This window comes from Choloepus didactylus, chromosome 2, assembly GCF_015220235.1.
Source record: "Choloepus didactylus isolate mChoDid1 chromosome 2, mChoDid1.pri, whole genome shotgun sequence".
NCBI lineage: Eukaryota > Metazoa > Chordata > Mammalia > Pilosa > Megalonychidae > Choloepus > Choloepus didactylus.
Genome location: NC_051308.1, coordinates 143980786 through 144008419, shown reverse-complemented (window position 1 = coordinate 144008419; position 27634 = coordinate 143980786). Strand labels below are relative to the sequence as shown.

The window sequence follows — 27634 nt, the reverse complement described above, 5'->3', positions numbered from 1 at the left end:
CAACATAAACAATGTATAATCATATATAAATATGTTGGCATTAAAAAAATCAAAATTTTATTTTAACATCCCTTTATCCATTCCCCAAAGAAATACTTAGCTGGGAGAGAAAGCTCTTATTAACTAGATGGTATTTAAGAAAAGTAAGAGAGAAATCCTGTATTTGATTAAAATAAGCAAGTCCAGTATGGAAAAATCTTGATAAAATAAAATTCTATATGGAAAAACTGAGACAAACCAAATTATTTTTAGAATAAAACAAATGAGAAAAAAATAAATATAAATAAGAATTAACAAGAAAGCTCAACGTATGACCAAAATATGAAATGGCTCCTCAAATACTTACATTAACAAATTAAACTGGATAAAATATAAGGAACTATTCCCCATTATTTTTTCTACTGGCTTGTCAAAATCAGTTATTCAGGGAAAACAAACATCAGAGAGAGAGAGAGAAAAGAAAGAAAGCTACAATTTGATCAGAAAGGAAGAACTATAATGGTAAATGTTTGCATTTTATCCAATTAATATTTTTTTACATTTTTCAACAACTTTTATGCTTTGCAAAGCAATATGTAATAACTAAAGAAAAACCCAGAGGAAATAAAATTTAGATGAGACATATAGGTTTTCAACAGTTGAAGAGCTTCACAAAGAAGGGTACTCAAATCAGTTGAGAATGCAGAACTCAAATTGTAAAAATTAAAGGGGAGCTTAGATTCAGATATAAATAAATAACTGGCAGCAGATATTCTATCAGAAATAACACAAGACAACTTTCTCACAGTCAAAGACTTAATCAAATTTAAGTTAATCTGACAATAATCAGCATTTCTCCCCCAATTTATCTACAATTTCAATGCAGTGCTTATCAAAATTCCAGATGGCATCTTTGCAGAAATAGACAAGCTGATCTTAAAATTCATATGGAAAGGCAAGAGATTCAGAATGGAGGAAAAACAAAAAACAAAAAAATAACAACAACAACAACAAATCTTAAAAAGAACCAAGTTGGAGGACTCAACCTTCCTGATTTCAAAACTTACTACAAAACTATAGTAATCATGAAATCTGGTATTGACATGGGATAAAAATATAGATCAGTGGACTAGAATGAGAGTCCAGAATTAAACCTTCACATTTATGGTGAATTGATTTTCAACAAGGATGCCAAGAAAATTCAATGAGAAAAGAATAATCTCTTTAACAAATGCTGCTGGGACAACTGGATATCCACATGCAAAAAAATGAAGTTGAACCTCTATCTTGCACCATAGACAAAAATCAATTCAAAATATAACAATGATTTAAACATAAGAAATAGAGCCATAAAACGCTTAAGAGAAAGATGACTATGGATTTGGCAGTGATTTCTACCAAAAGGATAAGCATCAAAAGTAACATACAGATAAAATGGACATCAAAATTTAAAACTGCTGTTCAACAAAGATCATTATCAAGAAAGTGAAAAGACAACCTACAGAATGGGAGAAAATAGTTGCAAAACATATATCTGATAAGGGTCTAATTTCCAGAAAATATATAAAGGACTGCTACTACTCAACAACAACAAAAAAGACAATCCAATTAAAAAGTGGGCAAAAGACAATTAGGCATTCTTCCAAATATCATATACAAATGGCTAAAAATCACATGAAAAGATGTTCAACATCATTAGCTATTAGGGAAATGCAAAACAAAACCACAATGTGATGCCATTTCACACCCACTAAAATGGCTACTATTAAAACAATGAAAAATAATAAGTGTTGGCAAGGATGCAGAGAAGTATGAACCCTTGTACATTATTGGTGGAAATGTAATATGATAAAACCTCTATAGAAAACATTTTGGCAGTTCCTCAGAATGACAAATGTAGAATTACCATACGACCCAGCACTCTCACTTCTACGTGTATACCCAAAATAATTAAAAACAGGATTGAGAGAGATATTTGTTTACCTATGTTCACAACAACTTTATTCACAATAGCCAAAAGGTAAAAGCAAGCCAACTATACATCAACAGATGAATGGATACATAAAATGTGATCTATCCATACAATGGAATTTTTTTAACCATAAAATGGAATGGAATACTGGTACATGCTTCAACATAGATGAATTTTGAAAAATGTATGCTCAGTGAAAGAAGCCAGTTACAAAAGGCCACATATTGCATGATCCATTTATAGGAAATATTAGAATAGACCAATGTATAGAGACAAAGTATAGGTTAGCATAGGGGTATTGGGGAGAAAGAAGGAATGACTGTGGTTTCTTTTCAAGGTGATGAAAATGTTCTAAAATTGATTTGGATGATTGTTGTGCAAGTCTATGAATACATTAAAAGCCACTGAATTCTATATTTTATATGGGTAAATTATACAGTATGTGAATTATATCTCAGTAAAGCCGTTTCAGTAAACATAACCACAAATTCTGCAATCAGTGGATTTGGGTGTATAATATATTCCCTTTAATTAGCATTACTATCACTTCCTCATAAAACCAATATAAATGTTATAAGATTATTTTTTAGTAATTCCTACATACAGCTTCCACCATATTCCTTTAATCTATCAAGTTCAATTTCTGTTTCCACTGGATGACAACCAAAATAAAGCTATGAGTTTTGAATGGCTTATTCCTTATGATGAAATAATGCTGAAGCAACCCATTAACAAAAGCCACTATTAGAAATTCCAAGTCATCTCATTTCTATAGAAAAAATATTGAAAACATTTTCTTGTTATAAAATAAATGCAATGTTTTTGTTTGTCTAGATGTTCAGTCTTAAACCATTATTAATCTCATACATTTATTCAAAGAGATAAATAAAAAATGACATTTTTAAGGTAGTTATTTTGGCCAATATTTAAAGCAAAGAAACTGGGTAAAAGGCAAGAAAGACGGTTGCATTTTATTTTAGTTTTTACTTCTAAAATCCATCTTGTGATAAATGATTATGTTTATCTATGTCAGCATAGTAATGTAACTTTTGAGAATAAACATTCTGAATGCAATTTATTGGCTTCTTATCACAGTAACTTTTCTTCCACATAGCATAAGTAGAAAGTATAACATAACATGAAATATTGGGTTAACCTTTGTGTAAAGGCATTTAGTTAAATTCAATGGATCTTGGGTAAAATATAAATTGGATTATGGAGAATTGTTACCAAGGATTTGACTTAATAATACCTCAAATGAAAAGTGATATAAAACAAAAAATACAAGACATGAGTGGTTGAGAGCTGTTAAAAACAATTTTCCAAAGCAAGACTTTTTACACTAAAAGTCAGTATCATCAATATCTAAGGAGCTGGCAGAATAATACAAGTGTGTTCTAAATTGCCCTCTTCCTAAGAAATGACCAAAGCCAGGTCCCAAAAGGGTCACAGAGTCCTCCTTCTGGATAAATTGACCTCTTTAAGAGGTTCATTAACCCTTACAGATACAGAGTATAATACTTAGAAGAAGACTTTCTCTCATCCAAAGAATTTCTCCTTTGGCTTACCTAATCATTTTCAGTAATAAAATAAAAACGTACTGGTGAGTCTAACGGCAGAAAACAAAGATAATTTGAGAGAATTTAACTGCACTAATTTTATTCAGCTTAAGCAATGAAAGAAAATGATCTCAGCCAAGTATATATACATGAGATCAAAGCACAGTTGTATGTTGTCACTGATTTGTCTGTTAACACTATTCTGGGAAACAGCTGAAGTGCAAACTAGAATTCTGTATCTGGAAGTTTTTCTGTGATACCACAGAGAACACAAAGAAGAATCCATATTGACTTAAATCATAGGCCCTCACTTCACAAATAAAAACACTAAATATTCACTCTAAAATATTGGAACTTCAGTACTATTTGAGAGTTTGAATTCCAATTGCAGGAAGTTACTTGACTGACCAGTCTCCTTTTTAAAAATCTAGCTCTGTTGTAAATCATAATATTCATTTTGCATTTGAAATTATAAACAAATATTTCCTATTCAATATTCATCATTACTTACTATAATACTGAGCCATTAAAATGATAAACATACACTGAATTTTTCAACTTACAAGATATACAAATATTATGTTTAAATTTTGTCTTTGATGGCTTATCCTGAGCCTCTATAAGACATCTCCTACTTTCCCTCTCCCCAAATAAAATAAAATAAAATAAAATAAAATAAAATAAAATGAAGAAAGAACAAAATGCTCTGGGGAATTGAATCACGTCCTCCACAAAAGGCATGTTCAGGTCCCAACCACTGATCCTGTAGGTGAGAACCCATTTGTAAATAGGACCTTTGAAAATGTTATTAGTTAAGGCGTGCCCAAACTAAATGACAGTGGGCCTTAATCTGATATGACTGAATTCCTTAAAAGCAAAGGAAATTGGACACAGAAAAGAAGCTGTGGGGAGATGCCAGAAGCTGGAAGTCAACAGAACTCAGAAGGAAAAGAAGTCACTGCCATATTCATTGCCGTGTGACAGAAAAGCCAAGGAATCCTGAGATAACTGACCAGTCAGAAGATAAAATCCAGGGAAGAAGCAAGCCTTCTGGCCTCCGAAACCATAAGCCAATAAATTCTCATTGTTAAGCCAAAACATTGTAAGGTATTTATTTTAGCAGTCGAGAAAGTAAAAGACATGCTTTTCTAATTTTAACAAAATTGGGTGTAAGTAACTGCCTTGATTTCACCATAACATTGTGTTGCCATTTTTTTCCTCAATAAAGGTTCTCAGTTAATAGAAAAATGTAAATAACTATTGATTATTACCTTTGACCAATATTTGTTGCTTCGTCTAGGCAACAATCTAACAATTGTTGATCAATGACAAAATGATCTTTGTAGTACTTTCTTGCTTAGAAGTCTCTTGCTTACACGTCCCAATCCCAGCCAATTATCCCACCTTTTCCCATGTCTCTCGTTAGGGTATATTGTAAAGTGAATTTAAATCAGAATCTTAGGATTTAAAGAGGTGCCTTTGATTCTTGAATAAGCTCAGAACTAATGGCCAGTTTCCTGTTGTGCAGAAAGCAAAGGATGACAAAATGCAGCTTTTTCACCCCAAGGCCCACATTTGAGACACAAACAACCCTGGAGTCTGAAAACCTTGCAAAATTTGTCCAGTCAAGGACTCTTTTTTTTTTTTTTTAATGCCCTTCCTTTCTGGACATTGGCTCTTTTTGCCTTAGATTGGACTACCTTTCCAAGTAATTTATCTTCCATTTTTTTGTCCATTTTACTAGTGCTATACAAAGACCAATTTCCACTCTATGTACAGTGGCTATTTACAATCAATAAATAACTGTAAAGGAAAGGAGTTTCTGACTGTCTGAATCTTATAACTTTCATATTATTAAGTATTCAATAAGCAGAATGTATTGTGCTTGAGGTTAAATTTCAGTTTAGATCTTAGCGCTATTATTTTTTCAGATTATTTAACCTCTCAATATTGTTAGTTTTCCAACTGTAAAATGGTGATTAATAATGGCACCTAACCCTCATAGGTATTAATTAATTTATTAAATAGCAAGAATTAAATAAGATGTGAGGATTAAATAAATTGATGCATAAAACTGTCTAGAGTGGTTAACACAGTGATTACTGTATATTAGCAATTAGCATGTAACAGATTTCAGACTCCATTCAACTAATGCACATTCCTGTTCCTGTATTATTAATTCCAAATATCTGCATTAGAATCATTTAATAAAAGCACAATAAACTAGAAAAAGATGAAGCAGCAAGGTGAAAAGGTAACTTTAAATAAGACAGTACTAAAAATAGAGATACATCTTGGATGAAACCAAATTATTGGCTGAGTCACAGGTCCCTCAACTTATCTTTGCATTAAGCCCTGCAATTTCAAAGGCAGACTGCCTGAAAATGCAATATCCTCTTCACAAATTAATATGGCAATGTGGAAGAGTCATGAAATTCAAATGTACATTTTAAAAATCCACTACACATATATAGCAATGTAGATATCATTTTATAATATGTAAAACTGTATATAACTCATTGACCTTTGGTCCTAACATGTTTAGGAGAATTCACATTACATTTCCTTTCCAGGGAAGACAGATCACACTAAAATGATGAATTTGTAAAATGTCAAAAAACTCATCAACTGGAAACGAATGAACCCCTTCAGATTGCTAGTCATCTGGCCTGAGAGATTTGATTCATTTCTATTAAACAAACAGTTAACACAAATAAAATAGTTTACACATCTTAAAACATCACATCCATCATGTCACTTCTCTACTCAACAAGCTAATGTCTACCTATGAAACTCTAGCCTGGTTTTCAAAGTCCCAGTGCATGACCCTACTCCATTTGTAAAACACACACCACGTTCCAGGCACCTAACACTTCTCTGTTTGAAAAACTGTCTTATCATTGTCTTTGACAATAAATTGAGAACCCAAACTCAGGAACCATACATACATTAAACATCTCTGTTGGCCTCACACTTATCAATAAGAAGCAGAAAATGTTGAAGGTGGTGGCTGATTCTGGCATAGACATGAAAAGGATTCTACTGTCTGTGGAACTGTGCAAATGCCACTCCTACTGGACATCAGCATAAAGGATGGATTTCACTTAAAACTGCAAATGGTGCCAAATTGATTCTATGCTTTTATTTTATTAAGAAGAAACTTTACATTAGACAGAGGAGGTATTAATAAAGTATTGCTTTAGTTAAAAAAATTAAATTGAAATAATACTAACAAAGAAATTAACACTAGTCATTAATTAAGCATTTTCCTTTTTCTTAAACCATTTGAATGGTAAAACATTACTAATGTATGCTAATTGTTACTGCTTATATACTTTCATTGCATGAATTGAAAATACAATAGCACGTGCAAACACTAACCAAAGTGGTGTCAAAAATATTTCAAAAAAAATAAGAACTTATACTACAGCTATTTTTATTTAAAAATTTCACTAATTTAACTCTAAACTTTTTTCTTTAATATAATGTTTGCAAATCATCAATGCTTTATTTATTTAAATAAAAACCAATATTAGAAAAAGGCGTAACTATGAAAATCAATTCTAAAATAGTGCATAATGTATATGCAAGAGTTGAGTATATTTATGAATCTATATACAGAAACCCAAGGCAAAATCATGAAGGGAGAGAACTGATTAGGATTATTACATTACCAAAAACATTCACCTAGTTACAGGATAATTAGGAAAATTCATATTCTGGAATGCATAGATTTTATTATCATGAAAAATTAGTCATTTTACATCAAAACTTGCTATGCAGAAAATATATGGCCACAAGTAAAATAGGCCTTAGAGATCCTTTTTAAGAAATATAAAAACTATTATGATTTACCTTAAATCAACTAACTTTTGTATACAAGATACTGTTGTTTACAATGGAGCTTTGCTCACAAGACTGAGTCACCTAAGTTCAAGAGAGGCTAAGTTTACCCTCGTATGCCAAAAATAAAGGAATATCCATCGGCAAATAGCTGCAAAACAAGATTTAATGGGAAAGAAAAAAGGAGGACATGGACTAATTTATTTTTTTTAATTAAATAAATTGAGCAAGTAGCATGAATTCCAAGGTAGCGGATTGCCATAAATCAATAATAACTAGCTAGCATTCACCTACATGGCCAACAGTTAAAAAGAAACATACATGAGCTCGTAAGTTATTCATATTATAAATAAGATCTAAATTTATAAAAATTGATGCATTTTTTTAATTTTATTACTAAGAAGGATTATCATAAAATACTTAATTGTTTGATGAAGATAAGACTGAGGCAAGACACATATGGAGACCTGGGGAGCTGGGACTCTTTAAAATCAAGAAAATGCAATATTTCAAATATTTGTTGTTATTATACTATAAGACTTAGTTCAATACTTGGTTCTCCATGATTTTTATTCACTATTCAATGATGTGAAATCGTTCTATCCAGAAGCTCATCTGCTTCAGTTTTCATGACATCATGGCATTAAGACACCTTTTTAAATTTTTATTCACTACCTTTCCTTTTATGATTTCCATTTTGCTTCATGAACAAAATGAGGGTTCTCCCTACTGAATCAGTTTTTGGACATCTAATGCATGTCCCCTTATCTTCTCCCTTAGAAACAGTCAGTGTTTGGCATTTATGATTACTTTTCTGCAGATGAGTTTTATATCTATATTCCAAATCTTAGATATCTGCCTCAATCTGCATTCATCCACTTCTAACTGAATGCCAAATATCTCACGTGGATGTTCCAGCATGATCTCAATTTCTTCACACCAAAAAAAAAAAAAAAAAAAAAAAAAGAAGAAGTGAAAACCCACATCCCACATGATCATTTCAATTGTGCAAAAGAGGCACTGGGAAAAATCCAGCACCCCCTCTTGATTTAAAAAAAAGAAAACAGAAAATTAGGAAGAGAAGGAAACTTCCTTAATATGATAAAGGCATATATGAAAAACACAGCTAACATCATACTAAAATGTGAATGACTGAAAGCTTTTCCTCAAAGATCAGGACCAGGACAAGGATGCACATGGTCATCACTGTTATTCAACATTGTACTATAAGTTCTAGCCAGAGAAATTATGTAAGACAATAGAAATAAAAGATATCCAAATTTGAAAGGAAAAAGTGAAACTTTCCTGATTTGAAGATGACATGATCCTATATACAGAATATTCTAAAAAATCCACAAAAAGGCTACAAGAACTAATAAACAAATTCAGTAATTTGGCAGTGTACAAGGTCAATGTGAAAAAATCAGTGATGTTTCTTTACACTAGTAATTAACAGTCTGAAGAGAAAATCAAGGAAAAAAAACCCATTTACAACAGCAACTAAAAGAATCACATACCTAGGAACAAATTTAACAAGAATGCAAAGAACGTATACAGGAAAACTATAAAACATTGCTGAAAGAAATCAAAGAACTAAATAAATGATATCCCATGTTCATGTACTGGAAGAATAAATATTGTGAGGATGTCAATTCTTCCCAAAGTGATTTACAGATTCAAACAACACAAATCAAAATTCCTGCAGCCACCACTGCAGAAATGGAAAACCCAATGATCAAATTTACATGGAAGGGTAAGGGGCCCTGTGTAGCCAAAACTATCTTGGAAAAGAAGAACAAAGTTGGAGGACTCATACTTCCTAATTTTAAAATATATTACAAAGACACTGTAATCAAAATAGCATGATACTTGCAAAAAGACAGACATATAGGCCAATGGAATTGAACTGAGTTCAGAAAGAAACCCTCATATCTATAGTCAGTTGATTTTTGATGAGGATGCTAACTCCACTTAATGGAGAAAGAACAGTCTCTTCAACAAACGGTACTGGGAAAACTGGATTATCCATATGAAAAAGAATAAAAGTGGATCCCTACCTCACACCATATACAAAAGTTAACTCAAAAGTGAATCAAAGACCTATATATGTCTGTGAGTAAAGCTGAAAGAGGTGGGATAGGAGAATGTATGACACCAGAGGTAAAGATAGATGATAAAGACTGGGACTGTATAACGTGGCAAAAACTGGAGTGGCCAATGACTGTTACTAAATATATAAATATAAAAATGTTTTTGCATGTGGGAAAGCAAATGAATGTCAGCCATGTAGAAATTTGAAAAAGGGATGGTATTCAGGTAAAAACATAATCAAAGCAAACTGGAGTCTATGGTCAACAGTAACATTGTAATATACCTCCATTAAGTGTAACAAAGGCAATATGCCAATGCTAAATGTATATGAGAGGGGGATATAGGGGAGTAATATGGGATTCTTGGTAGTGGTGTTATTTGCTGTCCTTAGTAGTATATTGTATTGTATGACATTATTTTTCTTTTTATAATTTTTTCTTATTGCTAAAAAAAAAAAATAAAAAAAAAAATTTTTCTTGTAGTAATCAGTATGTTCAAGTGCTGATTGTGGAGATAAATGTACAACTTTACGATGATACCATGAACAACTGATTGTACACTGTGGATAAATGTATGGTATGTGAATATAACTCTATAAAATTGTAGGAAAATATATATATAGGAGTAAAAGTGTTGGAGAAAACATGGTGAGAGGGATAATGCCTCACCAATATGGACTAACTACAATGTGTAAACTCAGAATTGAATCTTAGAACATAGCCTAACATGGACACAATAATTGTAATAGTCCCTAGATTGTAAGCTCTTACAGCAGTTAACTCTATCCCTGAATTGTAAGTCCTATCTCTAAACTTTGAGATGCTGATCCCCTCGCATATAACCTGATTGGTCTCTGGAACAATGCATATCTCTGAGACACCTGAAAGTAAGAGCTAGAGCTCAGCAGATATGAATGTCAGTATTAGTGGATACAGCCACTGTCAAAAAAAAAAAAAAAAAGGCTGAAAAAGAGCCCAGACTTCAATTAGTGATATGAATGAAGCAGGTCTGGTTAAGACCAGGGCAAGCCAGGCCAAAGGGTAAAGGTTGAAACTGATTGTGTTTTAAAACTTCAACTTTCATATGAGACCAAGGAAATAGATATCTATTTGGTACAGGATCTAAATTTTCTAAATGGTACAACTCTACAGTCGATTTGTTCAAACACCACAATTGCATGGAACTTTGAATAGGAAGTGAGATACGGTAGGTTAGTGCAGGCTGGAGTGAAATAGTGACACATCCTAGAGTAATTTGGGCAGATAATAAAAAATATATTTACAGCCTCCCCCTCCCCAGCCCCGAGGATCTGGGGGAAGGTGCGGATGTGTTGGACATCCTCACCTGGACTGGTGTTGATGTTGTCACAAACATTGGGACTGGCGGTTTGATGTGCTGAGCCCTCGAGCATGGGACTTGCCCTTATGAAGCTCATTACCACAAAAGAGAGTCTAAACTTGTATGTAATGGTGCCTAAGAGTCTCCCCCTGAGTACCTCTTTGTTGCTCAGATGTGGCCCTCTCTCTCTCTAACTGAGCCATCTTGACAGGTGAACTCGCTGCCCTCCCCCCTATGTGGGACCCGACTCCCAAGGGTGTAAATCTCCCTGGCAACGCAGAGTATGACTCCCGGGGATGAATGTGGACCCGGCATCATGGGACTGAGAGTATCTTCTTGACCAAAAGGGGGATGCAAAATGAGATGAAATAGTTTCAGTGGCTGAGAGATTCCAAATGGAGTCGAGAGGTCACTCTGGTAGACATTCTTATGCACTATATAGATAACACCTCTTAGGTTTTAATGTATTGGAATAGCTAGAAGTAAATACCTGAAACTACCAAACTCCAACCCAGCAGTCTGGACTCCTGAAGACAATTATATAATAATGTAGATTACAAGGGGTGACGGTGTGATTTTGAAGACCTTGTGGATCACACCCCCGTTATCTAGTGTATGGATGAGTGGAGGAATGGGGATAAAAACTAAAGGACAAATGGGGTGGGATGGGGGGATGATTTGGGTGTTCTTTTTTCACTTTTATTTTTTATTCTTGTTCTGGTTCTTTCTGATGTAAAGAAAATGTTCAGAGATAGATTGTGGTGATGAACGCATAACTATGTTATACTGTGGAGAGTGGATTGTATATCATGGATGATTGTATGGTGTGTGAATGTATTTCAATAAAACTGAATTTAATAATAAAAAAAAAGTGGATCAAAGACCTATATATAAGAACCAAAGCTACAAAACTCCTAGAGAAAAAAACAGGAAAGCATCTTCAGGGACTTGTGTTAGGCAATGGTTTCTTATACTTTGCACCAAAAGCACAAGGGGGAAAAGAAAAAAACATGGTTGAATAGGACTTCATTGAAATTATAAACTCTTGCACATCAGAAGACTTCACCCTGAAAGTAAAAAAACAACCTACAGAATGAGAGAAAATATTTGGAAAACACAAATTGGTAAGGGATTAATACACAAAATATATAAAGAAATTCTACAACCCAACAATGAAAAGTCAAACGACGCAATTAAAAAATGGGCAAAGTATTTGAATAGACATTTCTCCAATGAAGATACATAAATAGCCAATAGCACATCAAAAGATATTCAACATCATTAGCCATTAGGAAATACAAATCAAAACAACGAGATACCATTTCACACCCACCAGAAAGGTTATGATTTTTTTAATGGAAAATAAAAAGTATTAGAAGGAATGTGGAGAAATAGGAACAATCACTCATTGTTGCTGGGAATGTAAAATGAATCAGCCACTGTGGAAAACAGCTTGGCAATTCCTCAGAAATTTAAGTATAGAATTACCATATGACCCAACAATCCCACTTCAAGGTACATACCCAAAAGAATTGAAAGCAGACACTCAAACAGATATTTGCACACCAATGTTCACAGCAGCATTATTCACAAAACATGGAAGCAACCCAAGCATCCATCAACAGAAGAATGGATAAGCAAAATTTGGTATATACATACAATTATTAAACATACAATAGGAATATTATTCATCTGTAATAAAGGAATGAAATTCTGATACATGCAGCAACATGAATGAACTCTGAAGACATCATGTTGAGTTAAATAAACCAAACAGAAAATTGATATAAATTAATATATCAATTGACATAAATTTATGTAAAATAATTAGAATATGAAAATTCATAGAGTCAGAAACTAGAAAACAATTTTCCAGGCGCCAAGGTTGGGGTAGGGAATGGGGAGTTATTGCTTAATCTTTACCGAGTTTCTGTTTGGGATGATGGCAATGTTTGGTAATGGACGGTGGTGATGTTAGCACAACATTGTGAATGTAATTAACACCACTGAATTCTGTATTTGAAAGTCTTTAAAATGGAAAGCTTTGGGTTGTATATGTATATTTTACCTGAATAGAAACTTAAAGAAACCATTGAACTTTATAACACAAAGAGTGAAACCTAATGCAAACTATGGACTAGTTTATAGTATGATTATAATACAATCATTACATCAATTTTAACAAGACTAACACCCTAGTGTAAAGTATTAATAATAGAGAAAATGGTGGGGAAAGGGAGTATTCGGGAATTCTGTACTTTATACACAATTTTTCTGTATACCTACAATTTCTCTAATTAAAAAAAAATGTTTAAACAAAAACACAAAAAGAACAATGCATTGCCTTTTTTTCTCTCAACCTTTTAAATTCTTCTTGATCTCTGTCAATAATATGACCATTTATCCAGTAAACTGTGTTTCATACTGTAGTCATCTGTAACTGCTATTTCTTTGTTCCTTAAACCCACACCATGTCAATCAATGTCACTCACATTTGGTCTGTACTTTGTATTCTCTATTTCTCCAAACTATTCCAGATTTGAATTGTAGTAAGCCTGGGTCATAATATAACAATATTCTTCTAAATGAACTATATATCTCAACTCTGTACTTCCTCTCTTTCTTATGACATATATCTTCCATATACACATGCTTACACACATTCATACACACTTATCCTAAGTGGTTCTCCATTACACGCATATTGCCAATAAAAATCATTGTCTTGCAATTTAATCCTGTGTCCATCTCCCCTTCAACCTACCACCACTGTAACCTAGCTGTTGTTTTTTGAATCTATATACAATCCTACTTCCATACCTTTAGTCACATCATCTCTCATGTCTAGGAGTCAGATGTAGCCAATTCATGCTAGTCTAAATGCTAACTTTCAAGGTCTAACTAAGAACCTTTTCTTTGAAAAAGTAGGAAGAACCATTCCTCCCTCTATATTAGATTGCACTGATGAACTTTGAGAGAATTCACTGCCACTGTCATTAATTTGATATGTAGGACACAGTACTAGTAAGTATTAACACATAAGCCCTCTTCCCTCATACTGGTTAATAAATCCCTCAAGGGCATGGATAGGTTTTATACATCTCACTGTCCTCAAAACCTAGCATAATATTTCATTGGAGAAAACATGCAAAAAAATATTAATGACATAAATTCCTTAACAAAGCAGCCTTTAAAAAGCAGTAACAACCTTTGACTGGAAAGTGAAAGTAATTAAATGCTGGCAGAACAAACAGAACTTTGTTTTCTTCTTAGCGTTCATTCAAATTAAGAGGAGAAAAGAAAAACCATTCAGTACTTGTCAGCATTTACAGAAATTTTTAGGCTATGTAATCATTAACTTCTCCAAAACGGGAGGTCAGTAGTATCTTCCTCACTTTTGAAAGTTCAATCATGCAACTCCTTTGCTGAGACAGCAGTGAAACAAACACTTTGAACTGAACCTTGCAATCTGTTGGAATATAACATCAGCAATAAGTTCTGACAAGAAAACAAATGAATTACTAGTTGTTACTCACCCTTAAAATGTTTTAGGGTCAAAATTTTGGATTTTATTGCATAATACAAATACCTTCCGACATATGAAAGACATGATTCCTACAATGAAAGAGGCTGCAGACCACTTTTTTTTTTACTGTCACAGGAAGCTGACGTGTAACAGTAAAGTAAAGTGGTCTAGGTATGTTCAAAGAGTAATGCGCAGGTGCCATCAGAGCCCAGAATGTGAGTCTAGGAAAGGTAAGGATTGTAAAATGTATACGTTTTTAAATATTTCAATTGTAATGTTTAAAGTAAAGAAGAAATTCTGTAAGAAATAGCCCTTAAAAGAAGGGATTATTTGTTATTTATAACAATAAGAAACTGAAAAACAAACACCCAGCAGGGAAAGTTAAATTATGTCTATCTACTATTGAATAACATATATCTTTTTAAAATCACGTATAAAAGGATTTTAGAGATATGGAGAAATACACTTGGTATCTAGAAAAGTTGAGAAATAAAATCTATATTTTAAATGAAACCAGTTCTATCACAAATACATAATTTAATGTATTAAATAACTTTTAAAATAGTATAAAGTCCACGCATATAATTACTTCTTAAGCTACCTTTGTTCTCTTCATTAATAGATTATCTCCAGAATTTTTGATTAATGTCGTTTGCTTATTTAAAAAACTGTATTACCTTGTGAAAAATATGCAGTATGAAGTCACATCTAGATACCTGTTCTTTAACAAACATGAACCAAGCAATTCCAATTTAAGGACATAAATATCTCACTTAAAACAATTTATATTTAAACCAAAAAAGATATTTGAAAATACCTCTTTTACGAATCTTCATTTGTAATTAAATACTACTTGACCTAAGTTGATTCTTTCATGGATGAATAAAATTAACTGCACCTTCTTTGGGTATCAAGGATTGAGTATTTAAAGTTGGAATGGTGTTTAGAGATTATCATTTCATTTCCCATCCTAATTCAGAAATACTGCTCCAAACACCCATTGAGCTAAATCAACCAAATTTAGCAAAGAAATATGACAAAGGGTTAGTCTCTTTAATATACATAAGGCTTACACAAATTGATAAGAAATCATGAAAATATTATTAGATAAATAAACCAAGGCCATGAACATTTCAAGAATGCATGCAATTGTCCAATCAAGAGAGAAAGAGAGAGAGGGAAATGCTCAGCTACCAACTGAGTCTTTGCTGAAAATCTGTTTCTGTTCTTATCACTACTGAAAATGCTTTTGTCAAGACTCTGATGATGCATACATTGTCCAGTACTTCTCTGATCTGATCTTGGGCTACAGCTACCACTACTCGCTCTCAAAACAATCCCTCTTTCAACTAGTTTCATAACACCATACACTCTCCCTTCTATCTCACTGGTTTTTGCTCCTGGCATGCTTTTGCTAGCTGCTTCTTCTCCTCCACCTGACTGATCTCTAAATACAGGTGTCTTCAGGGGTCATTCTTGGGCCCATTCAATGCCAAGATGATTTCATCTAGTCCTGTTAACTTCTAGCCTTCTTATTTCTTAAAGAAGAAACTGGAGTCATTTATTTGAGAACTTTTTTCTTTGTAAGATAGGTATGTAGTGCAATAAGTTTCCTCCTAAGTTTAGGACCTTAATTACTACTTCATCAGTCTTCCACAAATTTTGATGTGTTGTATTTTCATTTTCATTCAATTCAAAGTAATTCCTAATTTCCCTTCGGACTTTTTCCTTGATCTATGACTTCTCTGAAGCATTTTATTTAGCTTCTAAATATCTGAGGTTGTCTAGAGATCTTTTTACTATTCATTTCTATTTTAACTATGAACTAATCAGAGAACAATGTATGACTAGAATCCTTTCAAATTTATTAAGACTTGTTTTATGGTCCAGAATTTTGAAAATGCTCTCTGTGCACTTGAAAAGAATGTATTTTCTGATGCTTGGGGGTGGAGTGTTCTACAAATGTCAATTAACTCAAGTTGGTGTATAGTTTTGTTCAAATTTTCCATATCCTTCCTGATTTTCTACTTATTCTATCAATTATTGAGACAGATATTGAAATCTCCAACTATAAGTGTAGATATATCTATTCATCCTTGCAGTTCTACACATTTTTGCTTCATGTATCTTAAAGCTCTGTTATTAGGTACATAATGTACATTAGGTACATAAGGTACATAAGGGATTATTAAGGGATTATTAAGCTCTCTTGATGAACTGATGCCTGAATAAATATGATAAGTAAATATTTATCACTGGTACTACTCTATCCTCTGAAATAATCTTTGATAGTAATATACCCACCCCATCTTTCTTTTGAGTCATGTTAGCATGGTATATCTTATTCCAGCCTTTTACTTTTTACCTATTTGTTTCTCTCTATATAATGTCTTTCTAGTAGGTAATAGAGAGTTGGGTCTTGTTTTTTTATCCAATTTCCCATTTTTCTGCCTTTCATTTAGGTTGTTCACACCATTTACATTTAATATGATTCTTAATGTGATTACATTTAGGTTGATAATCTTGCAATTTATTTACCATTTGTCCCATCTGATCTTCACTCCTTTTTTCCTCTTTTTCTGCTTTCATTTTGATATTACATTTTTATGATATTTTACTTCCTTTGTTAGCTTATTATGCAAACTCTTTATTATGTTATTTAAGTTATTTTTTAGGGTTTACAGAATAGATCTTTAACTTCTCACAGTCTAACTCCAAGTAACATTAAAACACTTCAGTTATTTCAAAAATTCCACTTACAAGCAATTAAAATAATTAATTACCTAGGAATAAGTTTAACCAAGGATGTAAAGTACTTATATATGGATAACTACAAACAGTGCTAAAAGAAATCAAAGCAGACCTATATAAATGGAAGGATGGCCCATGCTCATGTACTGGGAGACTAAATATTATCAAGATGTCAATTCTACCCAAAGCAATTTACAGATTCAACAAAATCCCAATCAAAATTCCAACAGCCTTATTTGCAGAAATGGAAAAGCCAATCATCAAATTTATTTGGAAGAGAAAAGGATCCCAAATAGCCAAAACCATCTTGGAAAAGAAGAACAAAGTTGGAGGACTCATGGTTCCTAACTTTAGAACTTATTACAAAGATACAGTAGTCAAAACAGTGTGGTATACCTTCAGAATAAACCAATCAAGAAAACCACATGCCAAGACAGCAGAAAATCAGGAGCCACATCAGGAAATAGGAAGATACGGCCGAGTCAAAGGAAGAAACTAAGATTTCAACAGAGATTCAGGAGCTGAAACAACTAATTATAGATGTTCAAACAAATCTTTTAAATCAAATCAATGAGGTGAGAGAGAATGCGACAAAGGAGATAAAGGATATAGAAGACACTGGGTGATCATAAGGAAGAATTCGTAAACTTAAACAAATAGCAGAACTTATGGGAATGAAATGTACAATAGAAGAGATGAAAATACAATGGAGACATACAACAGCAGACTTAGAGAGGCATAAGAAAAGATCAGTGAGATGGAGGACAGGATATCGAAATCCTGAACACAAAAGAACAGATAGGAAAAAGAATGGAAAAATATGAGCAGGGTCTCAGGGAACCGAAAGACAACATGAAGTCCACAAAATATACATGTTATAAGTGTCCCAGAAGGAGAAGACAAGGGAAAAGGGGCAGAAGGAATAATAGAGGAAATAATCAATGAAAATTTTCCAACTCTTATGAAAGACATAAAATTACAGGTCCAAAAGGCACAGCATACCCCAAACAGAATTGATCCAAATAGACCTACTCCAAGACACTTACCGAAAGCAGCAAGAGAAAAGCAATCCATCACATACAAGGGAAGCTCGATAAGACTAAGTGTGGATCTTTCAACAGAAACCATGCAGCTGAGAAGGCAGTGATATGACATACTCAAGATACTGAAGGAGAAAAACTGCCAACCAAGAATCCTTTATCCAGCAAAACTGTCCTTCAAAAATATTTACAGATAAACAGACACTGAGAGAGTTAGTGAACAGGAGACCTCCTCTACAAGAAATACTAAAGGGAATGCTAAGACAGATAGGAAAAGACAGGAGAGAGAGGTATGGAGAAGAGTGTAGAAATGAAGATATCAGGAGTTAAAAGAGGGTAGAGATTGGGTATTTGATGTTGAAGGAGTATAGAATGTTCTAGAGGATTGATTTGTAGATCTAGAAATGGATAGCACAATATAGTGTGATGGTAGCACAATATTATAAGTACACTGAAAAAAGATGACTGTGAATATGGTTGAAAGAGGAAGTTTAGGGGTCTGTATTACACCAGAAGGAAAGATAGAAGATAAAGAGTAGGACTGTGTAACTTAGTGAAACTTAAGAGTGTTCAACGTGTTTGATTAAATGTATAAATATAAGATTGTTTTTGCATGAGGGAGCAGCAAGAAAGAATGAAGTGTGAGGTATGCAGCAAGGAGAATGGACTGTAAGGACAGTAGGTTGAGTGAAGTAAACCAGAATTGAAAGGACAAACATTATAAAGCCTCACTAATATGGACAAATAACCATGTAGAAACTCTGAGAATTGAATCTGGGAGCATGGGCTATAAGGGGAAGGCTTATGTGGAGGTTCCTAGATTGTAAGTTCCTACAGAAGTCACATTTATTCATGAGTTTTAACAGTTATTTCTAAATTTTTGAGATTCTGAGCTGTTTGTGTGTGACAGGGTCAGTCCCTGGAGCTTCAGGTGTCTGTGTGTTATCTGGGACTCAGGGCTAGGGTTTGGCAGCTTTGTGTGTCGGCATTGTCCCAGGAATCAACTACTAGAGAGGCTGAAAAGGAGATCAGACTTCGAGTGGAGATGTGAAGAAAATGGCCTTGGTTGAGATTGGGGTAGTTCCAACTAAAGGGTACAGGATGTTATTAACAAAGTTCTGTGTTTTGGAACTTTGACTTCTATGTGGGACCAAAGGAAGAGATGGTTATACAGTGCGAAATCTGTATTTTCTGTAACACAATATATAATTTGACTTGTATGGTCAGTTTACTCAAATGCCATGATTGCATGGAATCTTGACTGGGGAGTGAGACCTTGTTGTTTGTACAGGTTAGCATGAAGCTCCAATATAACCCAGAGTAATTTGGGCAGAGAATAAAAAGTATTTACAAAGGCCTCTTGAGAGACTGTGGAAAAATATGGAAATATTAAACTTCTCTAGCTGGGGAATTCCTGGTATTCTCATAAGCACTGGGGACCACCAGCTTGGTGGGCTGAGCCATCCATCTTGGGGCTTGCCCTCAAAAAGCTTGACACTACAAAGGAAAGGCTAATCTACTCATAATTGTGCCTAGGAGTCACCCCCAGAGGGCCTCTTTTGTTTCTCAGATGTGGCCTCTCTCTCTAAGCCAACTCAGCAGGTAAACTCATTGCCCTCCTCCCTACATGGGACATGACTCCCAAGGGTCTAAATCTCCCTGGCAAAATGGGACACGACTCCCAGGGATGAGCCTGGACCCTACATCATATGATTGAGAAAGCTTTTTGGACCAAAAGAGGAAGGAGAATTGAAACAAAATAAAGTTTCAATGGCTAAGAGATTTCAAATGGAGTCAAGAGGTCATTCTGGAGGTGACCCTTATGTGTTACATAGATATCCCTTTTTAGTTTTTAGTTTATTAGAATAGTTAGAAGGAAATATATAAAATTGTTAAAATGCAATCCAGTATCCTTGATTCTTGAAGATGAGTGTATAAATATATAGCTTATATGGTGTGACCGTGTGATTGTGAAAACCTTTTGGCTCACAATCCCTGTACCCAGTGTATAGACAAAAGAGTAGAAAAAATGGGGACACAAAGTAAATGAATAATACGGAGGAGGGGAAAGTGGGACATTTTGAGTGTTCTTTTAACTTTAATTTTTATTCTTATTTTTGTTTTATGGAGTAATGAAAATGTACAAAAATTGTGGTGAGGAATGCACAACTATGTGATGATACTGTGAACAAATGTTTTACATTCTGGATGACTATATGGTATGTGAATAAATTTCAGTTAAAAAAAAGTAAATGAGGGGGGAGGAGGGGTATGGGATGCTTTGAGTGTTTTCTTTTACTTTTATTTTTATTCTTATTTTCATTTTTATTTTTCGGAGGGATGAAAATGTTAAAAAATTGTGGTGTTGAATACACAATTATATGATGAAACTGAAAAACTGTTGTACACTTTGGATGACTGTATGGTATGTGAATATATTTCAATAAAATCACATTTAAAAAACAGTATGGTATGCATGATTGTTTTGTAAACTCACAACTTCTTTAACAAAGAAAAAAACAGCATGGTACTGGCACAAGGACACACATATAGACCAATGGAATCCAACTGAGAGTTCAGAAATAGACCCGCATATCTTTGGCCAATTGGTTTTTGAGAAAGGTGCCAACGTCATTCAATTGGAAAAGAAGTCTTCCACAAACGGTGTTTGGAAAACTGGATATCCATACAGAAAAAAATAAACAGAGGCCCTATCTGATACCATCTACAAAAATTAACTCAAAATGGATCAAAGACCTAAAAATAAGAAACAAGACTATAAGACTCCTAGAAGAAAACATAGGGAAGCATCTTCAGAACCTTGTGTTAGGAGATGGTTTCTGAGACCTTACATGAAAAGGATGAGCAACAAAAGAAAAAATTCATAAATGGTACTTAATGAAAATTAAAAAAAAACTGTACATGAAAGCACTTTAACATGAAAGTAAAATGAAAAGCTACATAATGGGAGAAAACATTTGGAAACCACACATCTGATAAGGATTTAATATCCAGAATACATAAAGAAATCCTCCAACTCAACAACAAAAAGACAAACAACCCAACTTAAAAAAATGGGCAAAAAACTTGAATCAACATTTCTCCAAAGAAGATATACAAATGGCCAAAAAGCACATGAAAAGACACTAAACATCATTCACCATTAGAGAAATGCAAATCATAAGCACAGTAAGATCTCTCTTCACACTCACTAAAATGGCCGCTATTAAAAAAAGAAAAAATAAGTGTTGGAGAGGATGTGGAGAAACAGGGACATTCATTCATTGTTGATTGGAATGTAAATCAGTTCAACCACTGTGAAAAACAATTGGACCATTCCTCAGAAAGTTAAGTATAGAATTACCATATGACCCATTCTAGGTAAATACCCCAAAGAATTGAAGCAGGGACTTTAACATATATGTGCACAACAATATTCATAGCAGCATTATTCACAACTGCTAAAAGATGGAAGAAATCCAAGTGTCCATCATCCAATGAATGGATTAATAAAATGTGGTACATACATACAATGGAATATTATTTGACTGTAAAAAGGAACAAAGTCCTGATACTTGAGACAACATGGATGAACCTTGAAGACATCATATTGAGTGAAATAACCCAGACATAAAAAGGACAAATATTGTGTGATCTCACTGATATGAAATAATTATGACAAACAAATCCATAGAGTCAGAAAGTGCAATACAGTTTAGCAGGGGCTGGAGATGAGGTAGGAAATAGGGAGTTGAAGCTTAATTGATACAGAATTTCTTTGGGGCTGATGGAAGTTTTGGTAACGGAGGATGTTGATGGTAGCACAACATTGTGAATGTAATTAATACCACTGAATAATATACCTGAATATGGTTAAAGGGAGAAATTTTAGGTTTGTATATGTCACTGAAATAATTCTTTTTCAAATCTTCCAGCCCAGAAAAATTAAAAAGGACATTGTCAAGACAACTGGAAGGATTGGAATATGGACTGTATGCTTTATATTAATGTTAAATTTCTTGAACTTGATAACTGTACTTATAGTAATTATATAGTGAGTGTCCTTATTCTCAGGAAATATATATGGAAGTGTTAAGTGTTAGAGGAACATAATGTATGTCATCTACTCTCAGATGTTTACATAATAGATAAATCAATAGATGATAGAATGATGTAATAAATTTCTCAAAATGCTACAAGATGGTAAATCTATGTATCTGGGTAAGGGGGGTATTGTAGACTACTATGTATTTTTAATATATGTATAATTTTTGCAACTTTCCTGTTAAGTTTGAAGTCATTTCAAAATGAAAAGTTAAAAAACACTTCACTTAAAATATTATAACCTTAAAATAATATACTTCCATTTCTCCTCTCCCAGCCTTTGTGCTACTTTTTGCCATACATGTTACTCATTTTTCATATTTAGTGCCCTTATTTTTTCTTTTTAAGTGAATTATTTTAAAGTACTTTTAAAAAACAGTTTTACTGAGATATAATTCACTTACCATACAATTCACCCATTCAAAATGTACAATTCAGGGATTTTTATTGTATTCACAGAGTTGTGCAACCATCATTCCAATCAACTTTAGAACATCTCATTAATATCCCTCCTTCCCCCAAAAAAGCTGTGACCATTAAGCAGTCACTTCCCATTTCCCCAAACCCCAGACCTAGGCAATTATTAATTTACTTTCTGTCTCTATAGATTTGCCTCCTCTGCCATTTCATATAAATGAAATGTTAAGTGGTCTTTTGTGGCTGAAGTCTTTGAATCAGCATAATTTTTTCAAGACTTATCCATGTTGCATTTTATTTTTACATGTGTTTTATATCCCATACTATATGTGCATTTCTATATAAGCAGTCAATTATCACTTAATAAGATTTAAATAATAAGTAAATATCATATATTTACCCAGGTAGTGACCATTTCTGGAGCTCTTCATTCTTTTGTGTAGATCAATATGTCTATCTGGTGTCATCTTCCTTCTGCCTGGAAAACTTGACTTTTTTTTTTTTTTTTTTTACTTAACTGTCTTTAATATTTCTTCTAGTGCCTGACTGCTAGCCATGGATTCCTGCAGCTTTTCCACATCTGAAAAAGTCTTTATTTTACCTTGGATTTTGAAAGCTAATTTAACTGGGTATAGAATTCTAGTTTGACAGGACTTTTTTCCCCAACTATGGTATTTTAAATACGTTGTCCTACTGTCTTCTCACTTGCACTGTTTCCAACAAGAAATCTGTTGCCATACTTATCTCTGTTCCTCTGTACCTGCATAGCTTGTTTTCTCCAGAAGCTCGGAAGATTTTTTCTGTATCACTGGTTTTGAGCAATCTGGTTATTGTATTAGTCAGGGTTCTCCAGGGAAACAAGCAACAGGAGTTATGTAAATATTATGAGATTTATTATAGGAATTGGCTCATATAACTGGGGAGACTGGAAAGACAAATTCCACAGGGAGGCCAACAGGCTGGGAACTCTGATGAAGGTTTCAATGAATTTCCTAGGAGAAGCTGGCTAGCTGAAGTAGAGAAATTCCACTGCTGAAATCATCAGTTCTCCCTTTAAGTTCTTCAGCTAATTCAATGAGACTTCTCTCATTGCTAAAGGCAAATGCCCTTTGTTGATTGTAGATACAATCAGCCAGAGATGCAGTCAACTGACTGATGATTTAAATCCACATGTCCTAGTTTGCTAATGCTGCAGAATGCAAAACACCAGAGATGGATAGGCTTTTATAAAACGGGGGTTTATTTCACTACACAGTTACAGTCTTAAGGCCACAAAGCGTCCAAGGTAACACCTCAGCAATCGGGTACCTTCACCGGAGGATGGCCAGTGGCATCCGGAAAACCTCTGCTAGCTGGGAAGGCAGCCGGCATCTGCTCCAAAGCTCCAGCCTCAAAACGGCCTTCTCCCAGGACGTTCCTCTCTAGCAAGCTTGCTCCTCTTCAAAACATCACTCCCAGCTGCACTCTCTTTCTTCCCCCTGAGTCAGCTCATTTATATAGCTCCACCGATAAAGGCCCATCCTGAATGGGTGGGGCCATGCCTCCATGGGAACATCTCATCAGAATCATTGCCCACAGCTGGGTGGGACACATTCCAAGCAAATCCAACCATCACCAAAACGCCTGCCCCACACAAGACCACAAAGATAATGGCATTTGGGGGACACAATACACTCAAACCGGCACACCATGAAATACCCTCACAGTAACAACAAGGCCAGTGCTTGCTTGACCAAACTACTGGACACCATAACCTAGCCAAGATGACAGATGAACTTAACCATCACAGTTATGATGTGCTTGGTGTGGTTTTCTTTATGTGTTTTGGCTTCATTAAACTTCTTGGACATAAGGATTTATTTCTTCTATGTGTGCTGTCCTCCCCACTACCTCCACGAGTGTTTTCGTATGCCTAGATAGTTTTTGCTAACAATGCACTTAACAGTGAACACCTCCTTTTCCTCTGGGGGTCTGGATCTTGAATAACTTTAGTCAGTCACACAGGTATGCCTATGTGACTGACCTCCAATAAAAATCCTAGACACCAAGTCTCATGTGAACTTCCCTGATTGGCAACATATGCACATGTGTTCACACGCACATCACTGCTGCAGGGAATTAAATGTGCCCCTTACAACTCTACTGGGAGAGGATACTTGAAAGCTTGCACCTGTTTTCCTCCAGACTTTGCCCTATAAACCTTTGTCCTTTGTTAATTTTAATCTGTCTTTTCACTATAATAAACCATAATTGTGAGTAGAACAATTTATGAGTCTTGTGAATCCTTCTAGTGAATCATCGAGCAAGACAGTAGCCTTGGCGACCCCCGACACAAAATGTAAATCCATCCATCCTCTATTACTCCACCTTGGGTGGAAGAAGATATGATGACAAGCAAACCATATTTTAATGGTCACTCCCTCCCAAGTGGCTTAACTTTGAAGAGCACCTTAACAAAAAAGGAAAATTTTCAAAATGGGAATAAAGTGATTTATCCACCCAGTTTTATTTAGAAATCTTTTGTGAAGATATTATAGATTTACATTTGATTATGGAATCATGGGCTTTTAAAGTACAAAGGTTTAATGTATCCCAAGCAGTCTTAAGTGAATTGAGCTGCATAAGAATGTATCTGAGCTCACTCTACAGACCTACTAATTTTCTTTGGAAGAGCCTTGGGAATCAGTCAGTTTACCAAACACCTACGGCATAGTTTGCTACTTTCCTACCTGAATATCCATTCAACTCTTTCTCCTTAGTAGCAAACCCCTATTTTTTGGAAGCACAGTTCTCTGTAAAAGACTATATTTCCCAGTCTTTTTTGCTTGCAGGAGAAACCATTCAACTATAGCCAGTAAGATGAAAGTAGAAATGTGGGTCTTTTGAAAGTCTCTTTAAAGGAGGTTTGCATCCATTTTTTCTCTCTTCCTTCTTTTAGAAGCCTTGGTTTCCAACTTGAACAAGGAGGTGTACTAGAGGATATCAGAGTGGAAAGATAGAAACCAATTGCCAACAAAAGGTGTTACATGCCCTGGATTATATTCTCTGGGCTTCTTATTTATTCCATGAGGAAGGAATAAACTATTGTCTTAAGTCACTTATTAATTTTTTCTATAATATGCCTCATAACCTGGCTCTTACAGTGCCCCAGCTAATTTTGGTGGCCAACTAAGTGTGGGAAGCACTGATAGTGCAATTACAAGGTAAAATATTCAGAACCCGTGTGTATCTAAACTTAAAAAAAAATTGGCTCATGTACTTAAAAGACAAATGAGAAATCACATCAGCATAAGTTAGTATTTTGCTTGAAATCAATCAAAATGTCAAAAATCCTAAACCAAAAATTACTCATTTCAAAAAATGATCAATGGAAATTTTGTTGTGCCAGCACAGAAAAAAATGACTCATTTTAATCTCCATTGACTGACTGCTAATAGGTTTCACCATTTTAACTGGCATAAATGTTTTACAATATAGCACAATGATGTGAATAAAAATTTACCTGACATTTTTTTGTAAACTGTTTTCTGAAAAAGTACCATAACCATCCCCTGCATACAACCCCCTTGCCAAAATCCACACTCTCAACAGGGCTGTGTTAAATCCCTCCTACAGAGCTGTGGTAGATAACACACTTTTGTAATCCCAATATACTCTACACAAAACACCCTGTGTCTATCAATATTCTCTGGCTTAATTACAGAATTTTTCTCAATCTAATATATATTTTAAACAAGAAGACCATTTAAATTATTTTATCAAAATTTTATCATGTTTCTTATTTGGATAAAAAACACTTAGGACACATTTTCTAATTTTCTTGTATCGGATGGCTATTTATAATAGCTAATGTTGAGTGTGGGTTTACAGTGTGCCAGGCATCATTTTTAAGTGTTTTTCAAGTTGATTCTCACAACAATCCCATGATGCAGTTAGTGGTATTACTGCCAGTTTACAGATGAAGAAACAAAATCATGAAGGGGTTAAGTAACTTGCCCAGGAAGGGGCAGAGAAAGGATTCTTGGCTTCAGCTCCTACTCTACACTTCTTCACTGGGCAGCACTACTATTAGATTCGTATTTATTTTTAATGTATGTAAACCAAGGATGGTTGTATATACTGAAATCAGTTTTGCACTGAGGCAAATATCTAGGTGAACAAGGCCTGAAATAAATCAGACTTAAAGAAAAGTCTATCATCTATCAGTTACAACTTACAACTGCTTGCCTGATACACATTGGTTATCTATTGTTGATTAAAATAAAGAGAAAGAGGAAAATCTCAGAGACATTGTTAAGGCCCTAGCAGGATGTGATGATGATGAATTTAAGTTTTGAAGAGGAGGAAGAATAATTGTACTTTCCATGTCAACAATTTGTGATTACAACATAGGGAACAGTAAAAGTTGGGATAGATAGATGGCTTGAGAAAAAAGTGTCCAAGACTTTTTGGCACATCAGTTGAATATTGGTGTCATCTTACAAATGACATGTAGCCTAAAATAAAAATAGTGAAATATAGCATGTTTCCAGTGCCTTTCAATTGCTGAATTTGAATTAAGTCCAAGCATCTTATCTGAAAAGCTAGGATTTTTCCTCAATTGGGAAGAAATCACAGATGCTCTGGTACCAAAAATACAGTTTACAACTCAGAAATGCCAAGTAACACTATTTCTATTATAATAGAAATTCTATGTTTTAACACTTATCAATTTTGAAGTGTTTTTACATATATTAGTAGACCCTCAAATTCATGTATTCCAAATGAAATCCACACTGTGTCAGATTTTCTGTTTATGTGCCTATCTGTGCCACCAGACTTTGACTTTACTAAATAGGATGATAATAATAATTACTCATCTCTACATCGCCATTACCTTGTACAGGATATGATATAAAGGAGGTTTATATCATATGAATTGCCTCATACTTCCTTAAAATGTTATTGCCACAAAGGATTTCTAATATGGATGGATACACTAAGACCCAGTGAGGTGAAGTGCAACCAAGTTAAA

At 34.1% G+C, this 27634-nt stretch overlaps 1 protein-coding gene across 2 annotated transcripts in view; it reads right to left on the bottom strand.

The window, feature by feature from the left end:
• The window catches only part of DPYD (dihydropyrimidine dehydrogenase), a 943583-nt gene that overhangs the window by 891654 nt on the left and 24295 nt on the right, over window positions 1-27634 (bottom strand). The window lies entirely within an intron of this gene.